The sequence below is a fragment of the Homarus americanus genome, unplaced genomic scaffold (genome assembly GCF_018991925.1).
Source record: "Homarus americanus isolate GMGI-L3 unplaced genomic scaffold, GMGI_Hamer_2.0 scaffold367, whole genome shotgun sequence".
NCBI classification, from domain to species: domain Eukaryota; kingdom Metazoa; phylum Arthropoda; class Malacostraca; order Decapoda; family Nephropidae; genus Homarus; species Homarus americanus.
The window spans coordinates 2950708-2968344 of NW_024743709.1; the positions used below are offsets into that span (position 1 = coordinate 2950708).

Here is a 17637-nt window from a genome sequence, read left to right on the forward strand (position 1 = left end):
GTGCTGGGAAGGAAGGAAAAGGGGGAGGGAGGGAGGGAGGGGAAATGGGAGAGGGAGGGAAATGGGGAGGGAGGGAGGGACAGGAGAAACTTAGTAAACAAAGCGAGTGTAATGGAACCTAATAATATCATGTAGGAAAACCATTTTTGGGGTGTGAGGTGTTCCTTGGTCGGTCGCTCGGTAGTTCTCCCGGGAAATGGTAGGATTCTTAATAAGTATGACGTGGTTCCGGTCCATTCTTCTGACTCACGGAGAGGCACCACCACCATGATCATTGGCACTGTCCAGGGGCACGAGCCAGCCAGCTGTCAGTGAGTGTGTGGAAGGTCTAGAGTAGAGGGACTTGGTTTTTCCTTCCCCCTCATGAGTGACGTGTGTGTGTGTGTGTGTGTGTGTGTGTGTACGCTGGTTAAGGAGGTCATTTCCGTATACCTTCTACACTGTGGCGGATATGGCGTCGTCTTTGTGGAAGTCCAGATCGAAGTAGGTAACGTTTGGGTACTGTACTGTAGACATTAACCTAACATTAACCTAAACCTAACCTAACTTCATCTCATCTCACCTAACCTAACCTTCCCTAACTTAACCTAACCCATCTCACCTAACCTAACCTTCCTTAACCCTTCCTAACCTAACCTAACCCACCGCACCCCTACCCAACCTCACCCCACCTCCCCACCTCACCTAACCTTCCTTAACCCTTCCTAACCTAACCTAAACCACCGCACTCCAACCCAACCTCACCCACCTCACCTCATCTCACCTCACCTAACCTTCCTTAACCCTTCCTAACCTAACCTAACCCACCGCACCCCAACCCAACTACCTCACCTACCTCACCTCATCTCACATGGTCATTTTTACCTAGTGTCTGAAATTTCCTCATATGACGTAAACAAGAATCACGCCCTGTAAGGAACGTTTCATTGAACAGTTCACTGGAAGCTGCTGTTCTGTCGTGTCTTGGAGGGGGGTGGGGGGGGGGGATATCATAAAAACTAACATTATGTAATTCGAGACTTAACACACACACACTCGGACTCTTCATTAACTAGATGTTGAAGAAGGGTCATATTACTTCAGGATGGTTTGGTTAAAGTCAACAGACGCGTGGTCAGAAATACATGAACGAGTCTTTGACCTTTGACCTACAACTTGACCTTTTATTAATGAGGTTACCTGAAGAATATTTCTATGTCTTAAGATATTGTTCCGAGAATGATGAAAATGGCGGACATTTGCATAAACATATAGACACTTACACACACACACACACACACACACACACACACACACAAACACACACACACACACGAAGGCTTGATCTTTCTCAGGTGATGCAAGACAAATGTTTCCTTTCGGCTCCTAAGAATACCCCCCCTTCTCTCCCCCCTCCTTCCTCCTCCTCCCCTCCCTTCCTCTCCTCCCCTCTGTCCCCTTCTCCTCGGATTCTTGTGAGCTAATTAACCTGGTGAAATGTTGTAGCTCTTGACGTCATGGTCACCCTTACCGATCTGTCCAACACTGTAGGTGGGAAGGAAGGGGGGTGGTGTAGGTCATGACTGAGAGATGAGGAGGAGGAGGGAGGCACTCATAAGAACATAAGAACATAAGAAAGTGGGATACTGCAGGAGGCCGACTGGCCCACAGGCAGACTCCATCCCACCAACCCTCTCCTCTAACTCACTCTTACCCACCCTTTAACCCGCCCCTTCCCAACAATTATAGACAAGTATAGAAGGTTGGTTTGCAAGGTTGGGGTTAGTTGTTGCTGTTGGGGTTGGTTAGTTAGTTGCTGAAACATAAGAACATAAGAATGGAGGAAACTGCAGCGGCCTATTGTACCATACTGGGCAGCCCTGTTTACACCCAACCCTTTTGCTCATATATCCATCCAACCTGTGTTTAGCTACCCAGTGTTCGAGTTCATGATGATGTTTGGTAACTTGTTCCATTCATCCACTACTCTATTTCCGAACCAATGTTTACCTATTTCGCGCCTATATCTAAATTTGTCTAATTTAAAGCCATTACTACGAGTTCGCTCCTGGTTGGATAGTTTGAGTACCTTTGTAATGTCCCCTTTGTTTAGCCCTGACTTCCATTTATACACCTCTATCATGTCGCCCCTCACTCTACGTCTCTCGAGGGATATTAAGAAACTTTAACCTGTCTCTGTACTCAAGGTTCCTAATGCCCAGGGTTAGGTTAGGTTAGGTTAGGTGTTAGGTTAGGTTAGGTTGGGTTGGGTGATATACATTATACATATATAATCCACGCTAATGGCTTCCTTGAAATTAATTAGTGGAGGTAAATGGCGTCTTGAGTAGTGGGTCAATGTCGTTAGCCCCGGTGAGTCAACCACCCTCTTGAGTAGTGAGTCATGATCGCACCCCTCTTGAGTAGTGAGTCATGATCGTCAGCCCCCTCTTGAGTAGTGAGCAAGGTCCGCCCCTCTTCAGGTGTACAAGCTAAGATGGGAGATAAGATTATAGGCTGATGAGCAGTTATGACCCTGACTCCCTCCCACCCACCAGCCCCACACCCACCAGCCCCACACCCACCAGCCCCATCCACCAGCCCCACACTCACCAGCCCCACACCTCACCAGCCCCCACACCCACCAGCCCCACCCATCAGCCCCACACCCATCAGCCCCACACCCACCAGCCCCACACTCACCAGCCCCACACCCACCAGCCCCATCCACCAGCCCCACACCCACCAGCCCCCACACCCACCAGCCCCATCCCCACCAGCCCCACACCCACCAGCCCCCCACCAGCCCCACACCCACCAGCCCACACCCTAGCCCCACACCCATCAGCCCCACACCTATCAGCCCACACCCACCAGCCCCACCCACACCCCCTACCACCACCACGCCCACATTCCAAACTAGATTCCACACACACAACCCACACACACACACACACACACACACACACACACACATACATCGAGTGGTTTAGTTCAGGATATTGCCGCTTAAAGACCCTGTATTAAACGTTCAGGGTTGGATTATCATCTCTGTTCCTCTTATATCCGGAAGTTGATCTCGACACGGGGAGATGTTATATAAGATACTATACTTAATATTTTTACCCTATTTGGAGATGATTGGAGGTAATTTTCTTCAACCTTGGAACTTAAGGTAGGTGGGAGGGTGACGTAACGAACAGACATACAGACAGACAAAGCATCAAGGGTGACTTAGCATCGTCGGCCTTGAACATGCCATCCCCTCGTGACCAGTGAGTGGGACGCTGTGACGTCAACAGGGTGACGTCAGGTTTTATCGTCATTCCTCTCGCTCCCTCTTACCGGCTGAGTAAGGGATGCTGTTTGATTGTCAGATAGCCTTTTAAATTCAATTATTACTCTTCAATAATAGATTAACTTTATTATTTTAATATACCGATTAAGGAATGATATATTACCTTTGATTATTAATATATTTGATTAACGAGAAAGTTCCATGGAGATGTTATTTATTAGAAGAAAAAACCAGTAGGTGGTAACTGTGGGCTGAGTACACCTGGTGGCGTGTTGACGAGTCATTGAGTGCTGCATATCGTGTATGAATTTTTCCCTCGACAGTCATTTCCTCTTTATCTCCCGCCTACCACACCGACACTTCCGGGACAGTAGAAAGTACAGGTACCACTGAACTCCTGACGTGTGTACCTGTGTGTCTACTGCCGTGAATGGGCGTGTAAGTCATTGTGTGTAACAAGTGTGTGTATGAGTGTACGTTTAGGAACGTGTGTGAGCTTTCCTGTGTGTGGGTGTGTACATGAGAGTGTGTTTGATGACCGTGTGAGTGTGTGTACATGAAAGTGTGTGTGTGTGTGTTGTCCATGTGAGTGTGTTACCTGGATGTTTATGGGTGTGTGTGTGTGTGTGTGTGTGTGTGTGTTGTATACCTGTGCCTGGGGGACGGAGCACATGTGTGCCACACCTGCACACTTGCTGCCATATGACCCCGTGACCCGGTCATTCCTTGTGAACACTTGTGTACACACACACACACACACCAGGGGCACTGTAGCGATACATACATACATACATACATACAGGGAAAATTCCGAGAAGACCGGACAACTCGTCTACTGCACTGGCTAACCATTACCCCCAGAACATGACCCAGGAATCGATTAACATGCAGTCATTGAGAGGCCGGGAGGTGGTGGAGGTAACAGGAAGATTTTGTGTGGGTGTGGAATGAGGACATTGGGTGGTGATGGTGTTGTGGTGATGGTGTGGTGAAGGTGGTAGTGTGGTGATGGTGGTAGGTGGTAGTTTTGTAAGTAATAGTGGTGGTAGAGGCGTTAGCAGTGATAATAGTGGTAGTTTGGGTGGTGGTGGTGATGATGACGATAATGATGATGGTGATGATAATGACGGAAATAATAACAATAATAATAATGATGTTGGTCAAGGTACAGTCACCCTCTCTCAGGTGTTTCAAGACTCCTCACCTGACTCCTCACCTTAATTAATTTTCCCTCTGTACCTGGAGAAAGTGTTTCGCTTCTCGGCCGTGTTGAGTAAGACGGTCACTTGGCGTCTCTTATACCCGCCTGTCTGTCTGTCTGTCTGTCTGTCTGTCTGTCTGTCTGTCTATCCCAAGGACGTTTCCGACTATAAGTTATCCTCAGAGACTCTCCATCTATTCAAGGTCGTCCTCAAACAAAAACACACACACACACACACACACACGCACACACACACACACACACACACACACTTTCCCTCCCTCCCTCCTTGACCCTCAGTGGTGTTTCCTCCCTCTACTAGTGACGCAAGAACCACCTCTAATTACCTCCTTCAGAGAGATGAAAATAGCTCTTGGCTGTACAGGTGCCTTGGGGGCCGCCTGGAGTACTGGGAAAAAAATATTGACGTAAGATTATCTGGGAATGTGTGTGTCGTATAGAGGAGGAAGGAAGGAAGGAAGGGAGGAAGGAAGGGAGGGAGGGAGGGAGAAGGAAGAGGGTGGGAGGGGGAGGAGGGGATTGGAGGAGGAGGAGGAGGAGAGCATCATGGACTGGTCACTGTGAGTCAAGAGATCCAACAGGTGTGACTCATTACAGGAGCATCCAGGTAAAGACTAGCGGGAGGTGAGTCTCTCTCTCTCTCTCTCTCTCTCTCTCTCTCTACACAAGTGTTAACATATAAAGGGAGAGATTGGAAGAGGCACAGGGAGAGGAAAGAGAAGGAGGAAGGAAGGAAGGGGGAGAAGAGTGATAGGAGGAGGAAGTGGGAAGAGTGAGGGGGGGAGGGAGAGAGTGAGGGAGGGAGGGCGAGGAAGGACGCGGAGGCTGGCTCAGCAGGAGGAGGACGGACGTGTCTGTGAATCATCTACCTTCCAAGAATTCAAGACATCCTTCTCCCTCCCTTCCTCCCTCCCGCCTTTAAAGCACACACTTGAACACTATATTATTGAATGTGACACTGTCAAAGACTTCAGGCCACCTGGCTTATTGTATCATGAACTTTGTAATTACTATACTGAATCAGGTGTGCTTGAGGACATTCTTGCTGTTTATCCCAAGTTTGCTGCTGGCCCACACTGATTAGTCTTCAATTAGAATATGACGTCCAATGTATGTGAACCACTGACCTGCGTGGCAACGAACAGTGACAGTGTCAAGATCTGACTGAATTACCCGGAATAGGCAAACTGTACTCCAGGATTTGTCAATAAATTTATTAAACTAAAAACTCTCTCTCTCTCTCTCTCTCTCTCTCTCTCTCTCTCTCTCTCTCTCTCTCTCTCCTATCACGTCTTTATCACGTTTTCCTCTGTTTCATCATCATTTTTGTTCTCGCTTCCATTTCGTTTTTCTGGTCGGTGAATTTCGATGGAGAGAGAGAGAGAGAGAGAGAGAGAGAGAGAGAGAGAGAGAGAGAGCAGATCTCGTGTGTTTGTGTGGTCTGTCATGGATCAGATGATGACGTAATTCAGATCAGCTGATGATGACTACAGTGAACAACTTCCGTTAACCGCCTTGCATCTCTCTCTCTCTCTCTCTCTCTCTCTCTCTCTCTCTCTCTCTCTCTCGTGTGTGGTGAGGAGATGGGAATGTGAGAGTGAAGGACTCCTATCATGAGCTCCTGTAGGATCCTGTACCGAGGGTGGAGGAGGAATGTGTGTGTGTGTCCTGGGTGTGTTGTGTTCTCTTGGTCAAGGTCGTCCCTCTGCCGGATTTTGTGCGTGCGTGGACAGGATACTGACGCACTGACGGAGGTACTAGTGATGCTTGGGTGAGTGTGAGGGTGAGTAAGAGAGACGACCAAAGACACACTCAAGCAAGTCATTATCTACACACACACACACACACACACACACCTTCAGGATGTACACACACACTCGCGTGGTCCAGCCATTCTTAAGCCCTGACTCAGCTGACCAATGTTTGTCAACACCACCCGGAGATACTCCCACTACCATCAATCATTAAGGCTCCCTCACCAATACCGCTTTAGTGAGATTAGCGACCATATGACTTGACGTTATGAGGCTGAGTGAGTAATATGCTAAAAAAAAAATGTGTCTTTTAGGTCGATTTTATACTCATTTTACACCAAGATTTTTGGTCTTGTGGAGAAATATTTTAAGGGTCGGTGATTAAGATGAGGTTACACCATACTAACTGTAGGGGGCAGAGAGGCAGGATATTGCTGAATGGCGCTGCTGTCTTGTGTGTGTGTGGTGAAGCTCATTATCTCCACTCATTAATGCAGATCATGGTCGGTGGCGTCACAGTTTTCATCGTAAGAGTGACGTTGTTATTATTGTACATGAATTCTAATGACCAAACACAGAAACACTTCTGAGAAACATAAAGACATCATAATGTTTCCCATACCGCCATTTACATAACACTACTAAAACGTCATTAAAGTATTAACTCATTAATATTTGTGTTTTATCATTATTAAACATCATAATACGTCTGTTAGTAGTATTCAATCCCTTAAGGCATCAATAAGTAGTATCTGAATCTATGTTATAAAGAGGATCGTACCTAAAGTATACATAATCACGGCGTATATACAAGTAGTCATGGGTGGGTCGTAATCACTGGTGACCGTCCCCCAGTGTGAGGTATCAATGTTTATCAATACGTTCCCACCTGTGTCTGATATCTCTCTCACCTGCGAACACCTCTCTCTCTCTCTCTCTCTCTCTCTCTCTCTCTCTCTCTTCACAAGTTTATATAAAATAAATTAGGAACAGAAAATACCTCATCTAAGCTTCCATGAGAAAATCTTATATAATTACAGTTCATCAATATTATAATTACCTTTATATAATCTAACCTAACCACACGGACGCACTAAGCGGGTCAAGTTCTCAGAAGCGTTAGAGTGGCCGGGAGAGTCATCTATAATTACGAGGTTGTTTTCCTCCCGACATTTGGTGTCGAAGCCGTGAAGATATTTCCTCAGGAGGGGGGAGGGGAGGAAAGGTCGTGAAGGCCCGTCCGTCCTCTGAGGTGTGACTGGCTGGCGTGTGTCCTCCTCCTCCTCGGCACCTCCACCTACTAGCTGGTCGTTCTCATTGGTAGCTGAAGAGACCCGCCTGGTGAGGCTCGGTCCTCCTCGACCTGTCTGGCTGAGTCTTTGTAGATCACCAATGAGGTCGCCGCGTCTCTCCCGTGGTTCAGAGTCGTGGTGAGGAGGTCTTGGGACATCTTCTTCCATTAGTCTTTCTATCATGTCCCTCAGTTTGTCAGTGTGTTAAGGAGTCTTGGAAGAGATGGAAAATTCAGGTCTCTCGTGGTAGTGGCGCCGGGTGTAGGGTGGTACTGGTGCTCCGTCGGGAGGGGGAAGGGCGGCGACGTTCCTGCTGCTGGAAGCGGTAAAGGGCACACGACAAAGGAGTTGCGTTACTATCTAGGACGACGCGGAGGGATGGCGCCACCATCAGCTTCCAAGACCTGCACCAGAAATGCTTCCTTGAAACAGAGAGCCACACCCCGTCCGCCACTCCTCGAGCCTCGCCTCGTTACAGCCGCTGTTTTACTGAATGTTTCCTTCGCTGCTGTTGAGTAGTGTCTCTGTAGTCAACATTATTTTTCAGTGTAAAGTTGTACCTAAAATCTCCAAGTTGGTCCGTAGGCTTGACACTGGCTGAAAGGATGACTAAATTGTTCCAACAAGGATGACCAGGTGGGTGGGAGGTTCTGGGTAGGTCCCTGAGGTGCGGACACTTACTGGGGGGGGGGGAGTGGCCTAGATTGCGAGGTTATTAGGGAAAGGTTAGGTCCCTGAGGTGGCGACGGGATCACCCAGGGGAGCGATCCCAGTAAAGGAACTGCGACTGAGTTAGGCTGGGAAGACAGGAGTTAAGAGGCAGGTTGTCTCACCTCGAAGAAGTTGTTCTCTCGTGAACTTCCCTGCAGCCTGACTGATCACCGCTCCTGGTCCTCCTCCACCCTCTCCTTCACGCTGCTGGTGAGAGGGACACCCAGTTATGTGACAGGGGCGTTGGTTGACTGGCCTCAAAGGGCCCCGGGTTGTAAACACTCTGTTGACGAGAGAGAGCAACAGACCGCCCACGAGAGGAGGAGGGGCGGGTGGACGGGCGGGCAGTTGAAGTTGCGGGTACAGGCTGACCTTTAAGGAGGTCTAGGTCGTTGGTTGGTAGGTCACGCCTGGGCTGTGGTCACTGAGGGAGAGGTACGCCGCAGTGTTTCCTCGTATCTGTCCCTCGCTCACACCATCTTCCAGGTGCTACACAAAGGTCTAGCTTCAAGGGTATAGCTGAGACGTCATTTACTCTCTCTCTCTCTCTCTCCTTCCTTTATACAGTATTTTGTATTTCCCCCTTTCATGCTTTTCTCTCTCCTCCTCCACTACACATACCCTTTCCTCTCTCCCACACTTACCCCTCCCTCCCACACATGCCCCTCCCTCTCTCCCACACTTACCCCCCCCTCCCTCCTCCCTTCCCCCTTCTCTCCCTATACACACTAAGTCCACGTGCCCAGTTAGTTGAGTGCGTCACAGGGGCGAGATCTGTTATTTACTCAAACCCTGGTACTGATATTAGCCCAGGTTGATAACACACACACACACACACACACACACACACACTACTGTTGATACCACGATGGTACTGATGGTCGCACGTGATTGATAGCTTGGGTACTGTTGTGAAGTGTGACCTTGTTTTCACGTATTGTACTTAACAAGGACCACCCCCCCCCCCAAAAAAAGTACATTTGAATGTCCTTTTAATAAGTAGAAGCTCTCTCTTATTTTAACTTATCCACTTAAATATAATAAAGTGTCTTCAAATATCACTTTTAATAAGACTGAAGAAGAGAATTATAGATCAGTATTTACTTACAATAACGACGTGGGTGAGGCAGGTAGAGGAGGAATAGGTGAGGTAGTTAGGGAGGTACAGGTGAGGTAGTTAGGGAGGTACAGGTGAGGTAGTTAGGTAGTTACAGGTGAGGTAGGGAGAGGGACAGGTGAGGTAGGTATAGGGACGGGACTATAGGTGAGGTAGTTAGGGAGGGACAGGTGGGGTAGGGGTAGGTAGGGGCAGCCGACTACGCACGTCACCTGCCAGTTTGACGCGTCAGGTGTTAACCAGGTGGCGTTAAAGGGGAGGGGGGAAGGGGGGGGAAGAAAGGGGGGAGGGGGAAAGGTATCAAGAACAACACTTATCGCCCGACTCTTTAATTCGCCGTAAAAGATCGCCATTGCGGACAGAAGCGGGGCGAATATTCGTCTGGCGTTAAGTGTCGTCCTAATAATAAGAGGATACCAATACAAACAAAAAAGCTGGCGAACACGATCGTCTGACGTAACCTTCGTAAATGTGTTAGTGCCAGTTAGAAAAAGGGGGGGGGGAGATTCTAGGCATGTGTGTGACAGATACGCGGGGTGTAAACTCGCTTATCTTGGAGAGGATCCTTGTGCGTGTGAACTAAAGAACTCTCGTCTCCCTTAACGTTAGAAGGATCCTAATGGGTGTGAAAATACAGAGATCTTGTCCCTTCCAAAACAATGTAAGGATCCTGATGGGTGTGAACTGTACCAACACTCCTAGCAGTACAGTGTGTGTGTGTGTTTAAGGAGCCCATTTGTCATCCCTTCTGATCTGACTGAGTGGTGTTTTAATCTCGTGAGGTGGTGTTTGTATTTACGTCCTGTTGGAGTGTTTGTCCCTTCCTCGCCTGTGTAATTTATAAAACCTTTGATGTCTTGTGTTTTGATCATGTTAATGTTAGCTCAGTTCCTCCATTCCCTCTCCACACCCCTCTCCACCCACCCTCGGTCCTCTCCATCCCACTCCACTTACTCCACCCCTCTCCACTCACCCTCACTTCTCTCCACACCATTACTCCACCCCTCAACACTCCACCTGCACCCACACCCCCCCCTCCCTCTCCACTCACCCTAGACCTGCTATTTCCCTCTCCACCCTTACCACCTCCACCTTCCCTCCACACTCTCCACCCATCCATTTATTTCCTCCACCTGCAGGCGTGGAGAGAGAAAGGGAGATACTGAGAGAGAATTTCGTTAAACAGTCTCCTCCCTACACACGCACACACACACGCACGCACACGACGAGCATTTCCTTGTGGGTGATGTAGTAGTGTGTGTGTGTGTATAAAGGGATGGTTGTCAAGGGAGTGTTTCTTGGTGTGTGTGTGTGTGTGTACGTACGAGAGGTGTTTGTTTATATGTGTGGGTTTGGGAAGGGGGTGGGGGAGGGGGAGGTGTGGCTGCAAGTACGAATGTGTGTTTAATTACAGGTGTGTGTGTTGGATCATACCTGTTGTGTACCTGTACCCGCTTTATTACCTGTAAGTACCTGTAGGTAATGATGCAAGGCGTTCTTACCTCCCTGTTAAACCACCCAGCCCTTGGTCAACCTTCTTCTACCCGTCTGTCTTATCTGTCTGTCTGTTATCATCATCATCATCATCATCATCATCATCATCATCATCATCATCATCATCACCCCGACCCCTCAACCCCTCACCTCTGTCCCTCACCCCTATCTCTCACTCCTCCTCCCCTCCTCCTCCTCCTCCTCCTCCCCCCCCCCCTCCCCTCCTCCTCCTCCTCCTGGTTTAAGGAAATGCTGGCCCTCACCACAAGGTTCTTGGAGCACCATATAGAGCCACCTACTGACGAAGGCGGGGTAGAAGGGATGTGTGGGGGAGTTAGGGTGGATAGAATGTGTGTGGGAGATGAGAGAATGTGGGTGTGGGGGTGGCACTCTCTTTCACACACACACACACACACACACACACACACACACACACAGACGCGCACACACACACACCCAAGGACGCACAAAGAGAGAGAGAGAGAGAGAGAGAGAGAGAGAGAGAGAGAGAGAGAGAGAGAGAGAGAGAGAGAGAGAGAGAGAGACTGTGTTATGAACTCATGAAGTAAACATTACCAGGAATTAGTAGGTGGTGGAGGGAGGGGAACTGCTATTACATTACCTGATCATACTGTATGTGTACGTTCCTCACTCCCTCTCTTCCTCTCCCCTTTTACTCTCTCCCTTTTCCTCCCTCCCTCCTCCTCCTTTCTCCTCCTTTCTACCCTCCTTTCTTCCTCCTCTTCCTCCCTTTCCCTCTTTCTTTCTTTCTTCCCCCTCTTTCTTCCCCTCCCTCTCTTTCCCCTCCCTCTTTCTTCCCCTCCCTCACCCACCTCATACCACAGCCGCCTCTATGCAGTGGCCACGTGAACACACTGTTACCTACGACTCTTGTTGGTTTTATCGATAAGCTTCTATAGTCTGTTGTGGTCAGTTGTGTTCTGAATCAATTGTCTTTGATATTATGTAGAGATACGTATAAATAGACGTGATATATAGTTTACGCTCTGATAATTTTGTGGTTTAGCGAACGTGGTGTTGTTGTTGTTGTTGTTGTTGTTGTTGTTGTTGTTGTTGTGGTGGTGTTGTTGTTGTTGTTGTTGTGTTTTTTGTTTATATAATGATACGATTCAGTTCATTGTTTACTTGATTGTTGTTTCATTCAGTTATAGAAGCTTAACAGTACAGGTATTCAGGTAGGTGTGGGTGTAAGTACAGATAGTTACAGGTGTATAGATAATTACATGTATGAATGAAGGTACAGGTGTGTGTGTGTGTGTGTATTATATATAGTTGCAGGATGTGCGTGTATATGTGCCTGTGTCTCTTTATAGATACAGATGCAAGTACAGGTGTAAATCTCACGGAGCCACCCAGGTGTAAACAATGGCAGGTGTCCATACTGTATAGGGTAGTATGACACAAACATCTCTTATATCCAGCAACTTACCGTAATATATCGCCTTTGTGTGTGTGTGTGTGTGTGTGTGTGTGTGTGTGTGTGTTTACTCAGATTTTGGATACGGCTGATTGCCACACACACACACACACACACACACACACACACACACACACACACACACACACACACACACACATCGTCGTGCAAGAGCTGACAGTGACTCCATGATTCCCCGCCTGAGTCTATCTCTCTCGGTCTTGGAAATCACCGTCGCCACCAACATGATTTGACAAGCCCAGGTGGCGAGATAAGCCCAGGTGTTGGCTAATTAGGCGTGTGTCAAGGTATATATAGGTGTGAGTCAAGGTATATAGGTGTGAGTCAAGGTATATACAGGTGTGAGTCAAGGTATAGGTAAGGGGGAGTCGTGTTTTTTTTTATTTAGTCGACCAACTTAACTGATGGGAGAAGGTTATTTTAACTGTCTCACTTATTGAGTTAAAAAGTTAAATGTGATTATACTTTCATTCGTAGACTATCTCCATTAACTGGTGATGGAAGAGTGGTATTATTTCTCTAAAGTTAAAGGTTTATAAAGATGGAGTGTGAGGAATTGTCAGGTGTTCGATCGTTAGATGTCCCCCCATTTTAATACTGGAACTGGGAGTGTGTATCTAACTGGTTCACTCAAACAAGAAAACAAAGTTAGGTTAGTTTAGGTTAGTTTTGGGTTAGGTTAGGTTAAAGTCGATTGAAATTTTAGTCTTGACTAAAGTTGTGGGAAAACTTATATGTAAATGTCTCTCCTTCATCTCAGGTAGAGTGAGTCAGGTGAACGGCTCTCACCTGTTCCACGAAGGTGCAAGGTGGGCGCCACACCTGTGAGAAAATGTGTGATAATGTTATCAGGTGTGACCCCCCCACCTCTCCATCCCCCTCCATCTCCCTCCTCCCTCCCTCCTCCTCCCTTCCCCACCCTCCCTCCCTTCCCCCACCCCCTCCTCCCTCCTCATCCCCCTCCCCCCCTTCTCCTCCCCCCTCTCTCCTTTTCTCCCAAAGCCCAGCCAAACCTCACATCATCCTAATCCACCCCTTCCCCCTCCCTCCTCCCCACTCCTCCCTCTTCCCCCTCCCTCCCCCCCTCATCCCCTCCCTGCCCTCCCCCCTCCCTCCTCCGCCGTCCTGACCCAGCACCACTAAGGATGGGGGGGGGAGGGAGGGGACAAGAAGGAGGAAGGCGGGAGGGGGCTAAGAATGAGGAAGGAGGGGGTCAAGAAGGAGGAAGGAGGGGAGGGGGTCAAGAAGGGGGGGGAGGGGAGGGGGTCAAGAAGGGAGGAAGGCGGGGAGGGGGTCAAGAAGGGAGGAAGGCGGGGAAGGAGGAAAACAAGGAAGGAGTAGTGAGGGAGGGAGGAATGGAATGATTGAGTGAGGTAAGTGGTGAGAGGCGATGAAAGTAAGTAGTGAGAAGTGAGAGGGAAGTAGGTAAGTGAGAGGGAAGTAGGTGAGAAGTGAGAGGGAAGTAGGTAAGTGAGAAGTGAGAGGGAAGTAGGTAGTGAGAGGGAAGTAGGTAAGTGAGAGGGAAGTAGGTGAGAAGTGAGAGGGAAGTAGGTAAGTGAGAAGTGAGAGGGAAATAGGTAAGTGAGAAGTCAGAGGGAAGTAGGTAGTGAGAGGGAAGAGAAGCGAATGATGCAACTTGTTTTGGTGCAGTACAGATAAGATAACTAAGCCACCACCTCTCTCTCTTATACCTGTAATTTACCTGTAACTGTACCCGTCATCTTCTGTACTCTCCCTCTACTGTACCCTCCATCTCCCTTTACCTTCCCTCTTCTGTACCCTCCCTCTACTATACCCTCTCTCCCTTCACCCTCCATCTACTGTACCTTCCCTCTACTGCAAATTCTCCCCACTGTGTCTCCCCCTCTCCTTGCTCCTCCCTCTCTCTACTGCACCCTCTCCCCCACTGTACCTCCCCCCACTGTACCCTCCCCCACTGCAATCTCCCCCACTGTACCCCCCCACTGTAACCTCCCCCACTGTAACCCCCACTGTACCTCCACTGCAAAAATCCCTCCATCTACTGCACCTCCATCTACTGCACCCCCCCACTGTACCCGCCCCCACTGTACCCCCTCCTCTACTGCACCCCTCCTCTTCTGTACCTCTCCCCACTGTACCCTCCCCTACTGTACCCTCCCCACTGCACCCTCCACTGCACCCTCCCCCACTGTACCCTCCCTCTACTGCAACCTCCTCCACTGCAACCTCCCCCACTGCACCCTCCCTCTTCTGCACCTCCTCTACTGCAACCTCCCCCACTGTAACCTCTACTGCACCCCCCCACTGTACCCTCCCCCACTGTACCCTCCCCCACTGCAACCCTCCCCACTGCACCCTCCCCCACTGCACCTCCCTCTACTGCAACCCCCCCACTGTAACCTCCCCCACTGTACCCCCCCCACTGTAAGCCTCCTCTACTGTACCCTCCTCTACTGCACCCTCCCCACTGCAACCCCCCACTGCACCCCTCCCCACTGCACCCTCTACTGCAACCTCCCCACTGCACCCCTCCCACTGTACCCTCCCCACTGCACCCTCACTGTGCACCCCCTCTCACCCCCTCCCTCTACTGCACCCCTCTTCTGCACCATCCCCCACTGCACCCTCCCCACTGTACCCTCCCCCCACTGTACCCTCCCCCACTGCACCCTCCCTTCTGCACCTTCCCCACTGTACCTCCTCCACTGCACCTCCCTCCCCACTGCACCCTCCCCCACTGCACCCTCCCTCACTGCACCCTCCCTCTTCTGTACCCCTCCCCACTGTACCCTCCTCTCCCCCTCTCCCCCCACTGTACCCTCCCCCCCTCTACTGCACCCTCCCCACTGTACCCTCCCTCTCCCTTTACCCTCCCTCTACTGTAACCGCCCTCTACTGTACCCTCCCTCTACTGTACCCTCCCTCTACTGTAACCTCCCTCTACTGTAACCTCCCTCTACTGTAACCGCCCTCTACTGTACCCTCCCTCTACTGTACCCTCCCTCTACTGTAACCTCCCTCTACTGTAACCTCCCTCTACTGTAACCTCCCTCTACTGTAACCTCCCACTGTAACCGCCTCACTGCAATTCCCTTTGCTGCTGTAATTCTACTCCCCCCTCCCCTGTACCTGTATCCTGTAAACATTTACCTGAGACAAGTTGAGTAATCAAGTGGGTTTTTTGTATCCATACCTGGGGCTTATGTATGTATGTATGTATGTATGTATGTATGTATGTATGTATGTATGTATGGTAATGCTGGAGGATACAGTGACGAAATCTTACTACAGAGTTTACATAGAGAGGATGTGAAGGATTCTAGTGTAGGATGTAGGACGCTTGGTGTAGGAACCTCAAAGAGTTAAACCATTGTGTTTTAAAAGGGTTAAACCACCATGCTATTGTATTGTTGTTCTCAAAATTTTAAACTGTTTATGAAATTATACAAGTTATACTAACCCAGTTTTACCTAACCTAACCTATCCTAACCTAACCTAACCTATCCTAACCTATCCTAACCTATCCTAACCTAACCTAACCTATCCTATCCTAACCTAACCTAACAAAAGAGACAACTTGACTACTTAGGTTTCTCCATGATGGACTTCCTTTGATAAAGATTTTGTGACGAAACGTTTAGCATTAAAATTGTGAGTTTTCCTTTGTTTCCATATAACCTACCCTACCCTGCCCTGCCCTACCCTACCCTACCCTACCCTACCCTACCCTGCCCTGCCCTGCCCTGCCCTGCCCTGCCCTGCCCTGCCTGCCCTGCCCTACCCTACCCCTGCCCTAACCTAACCTACCTGCCCTACCCCCCTACCCTACCCTACCTAACCTAACCTAACCTAACCTAACCTACCCTGCCCTGCCCTACCCACTGCCTGCCTGCCCTGCCCCCTACCCTACCCAAACATACCCTACCCTAACCTAACCTACCTTGCCCTACCCACTATTTATTTTGCTCATTAACTTAAGTAAATATGTAGGCTGGGTTAAAATGGCTTTTATCTGTTCCTGTTAATAAAACGAATAATACAGAACAAAATGACTCGAAGTAATACGTGAATAAGTCTTGTTCTTCACGTAACGAACAGGTTTTTCTTTATTACAAATTTGTTCCTATAATTAATGGTCCAGGTGTCATTAAAACGCTTCAGTGTGGTGTATTATAGGGTACAGTCATGTTACAGTATGGTATATGGTGTGTGGTACAGTCAGGGTACAGTATGGTTAGGAGTATGGTGCAGTATAGTTTTATTTTACGGTACAGTGTGGTATATATATTACGGTACAGTCGGGGTACAGTTTTAACATTGTATCGACTATGATGTAAGGGGGAGGTGCGGGGAGTGGCCAAGGACCTTTATCCCCACCCTCTGTTATCTCTCTCTCTCTCTCTCTCTCTCTGACGTGTCATAACTTGCTTTCGTCTTATCACGACCACCATCAGTCACCACTAACACCATCGCCAACAACTATACCTAACCCCCACAGTCTTTGGTAATGTGTACGTAAAAGGTGTACAATAATGTGTACATCATCCTTGGCCCTAGTACGTACACGTCTACTGCGCCACAAGGCTCACCTCCTCGCCTACCCTCACACAAGCCCACCTGAAATTACACAGATAAGAACCACTTGTATCTCCATTACCATCTCTCACGAAAACAGATTTGAAGTATTTTTTTTTTACAACTTTGGCTGTAAACAAGTGTAAACAGTATACTCGTGGTTTATACTTTTACACAAAACGTTAAGGAATATAATTTATCACAAAACATTATATCTTTTTTTCAGTCTTAAGTAAATGAGTATTTTTTTGTAATTTTCGGATTCTTTTTTTTTTTAATAAATTCTCCATAAAAACTTTTTAGTCCATCTGTCTATGCAATATTATTTAAGGATAGGATAATCGTTGTTGTTTTATCATGTCTTAGGATGTAAGGTACAGTATACTGTAGGTCAGGCTGACGGGAAACAGGATATGCTGCGACGTGTGGCAACTATCTGGTGTTAGCAGACAGTGTGGCGTCAATCAGAGGCGGCGGGACTACCCTAGCTAGCTCCTTTCTTTGTCTCAACTAAAGCTTCCCTCTCAACACTCTGATTTACCTATTGACTTTGCTAACACCCTTTTATTTTACTGTAATACTCGTCAGAAATTTATATAAATAAAGTTAACGCTAGTTTAATTATCATTGTTCTTTAATACTCGATAGGAATCAAAGACCTTATTATGAGCAGAGTGAAGAAAGTGTATATGATAGAGGGGGGGGGAGGGGGAGAGGATATATCCTTTCTTATAACGTCAGAGTAGAATGATAA

At 48.4% G+C, this 17637-nt stretch overlaps 1 protein-coding gene across 1 annotated transcript in view; it reads left to right on the forward strand.

Annotated features, from left to right (window-relative positions):
• The window catches only part of LOC121877262 (ras-responsive element-binding protein 1-like), an 81817-nt gene that overhangs the window by 53058 nt on the left and 11122 nt on the right, over window positions 1-17637 (forward strand). The gene's annotated exons all lie outside the window — the stretch shown is intronic.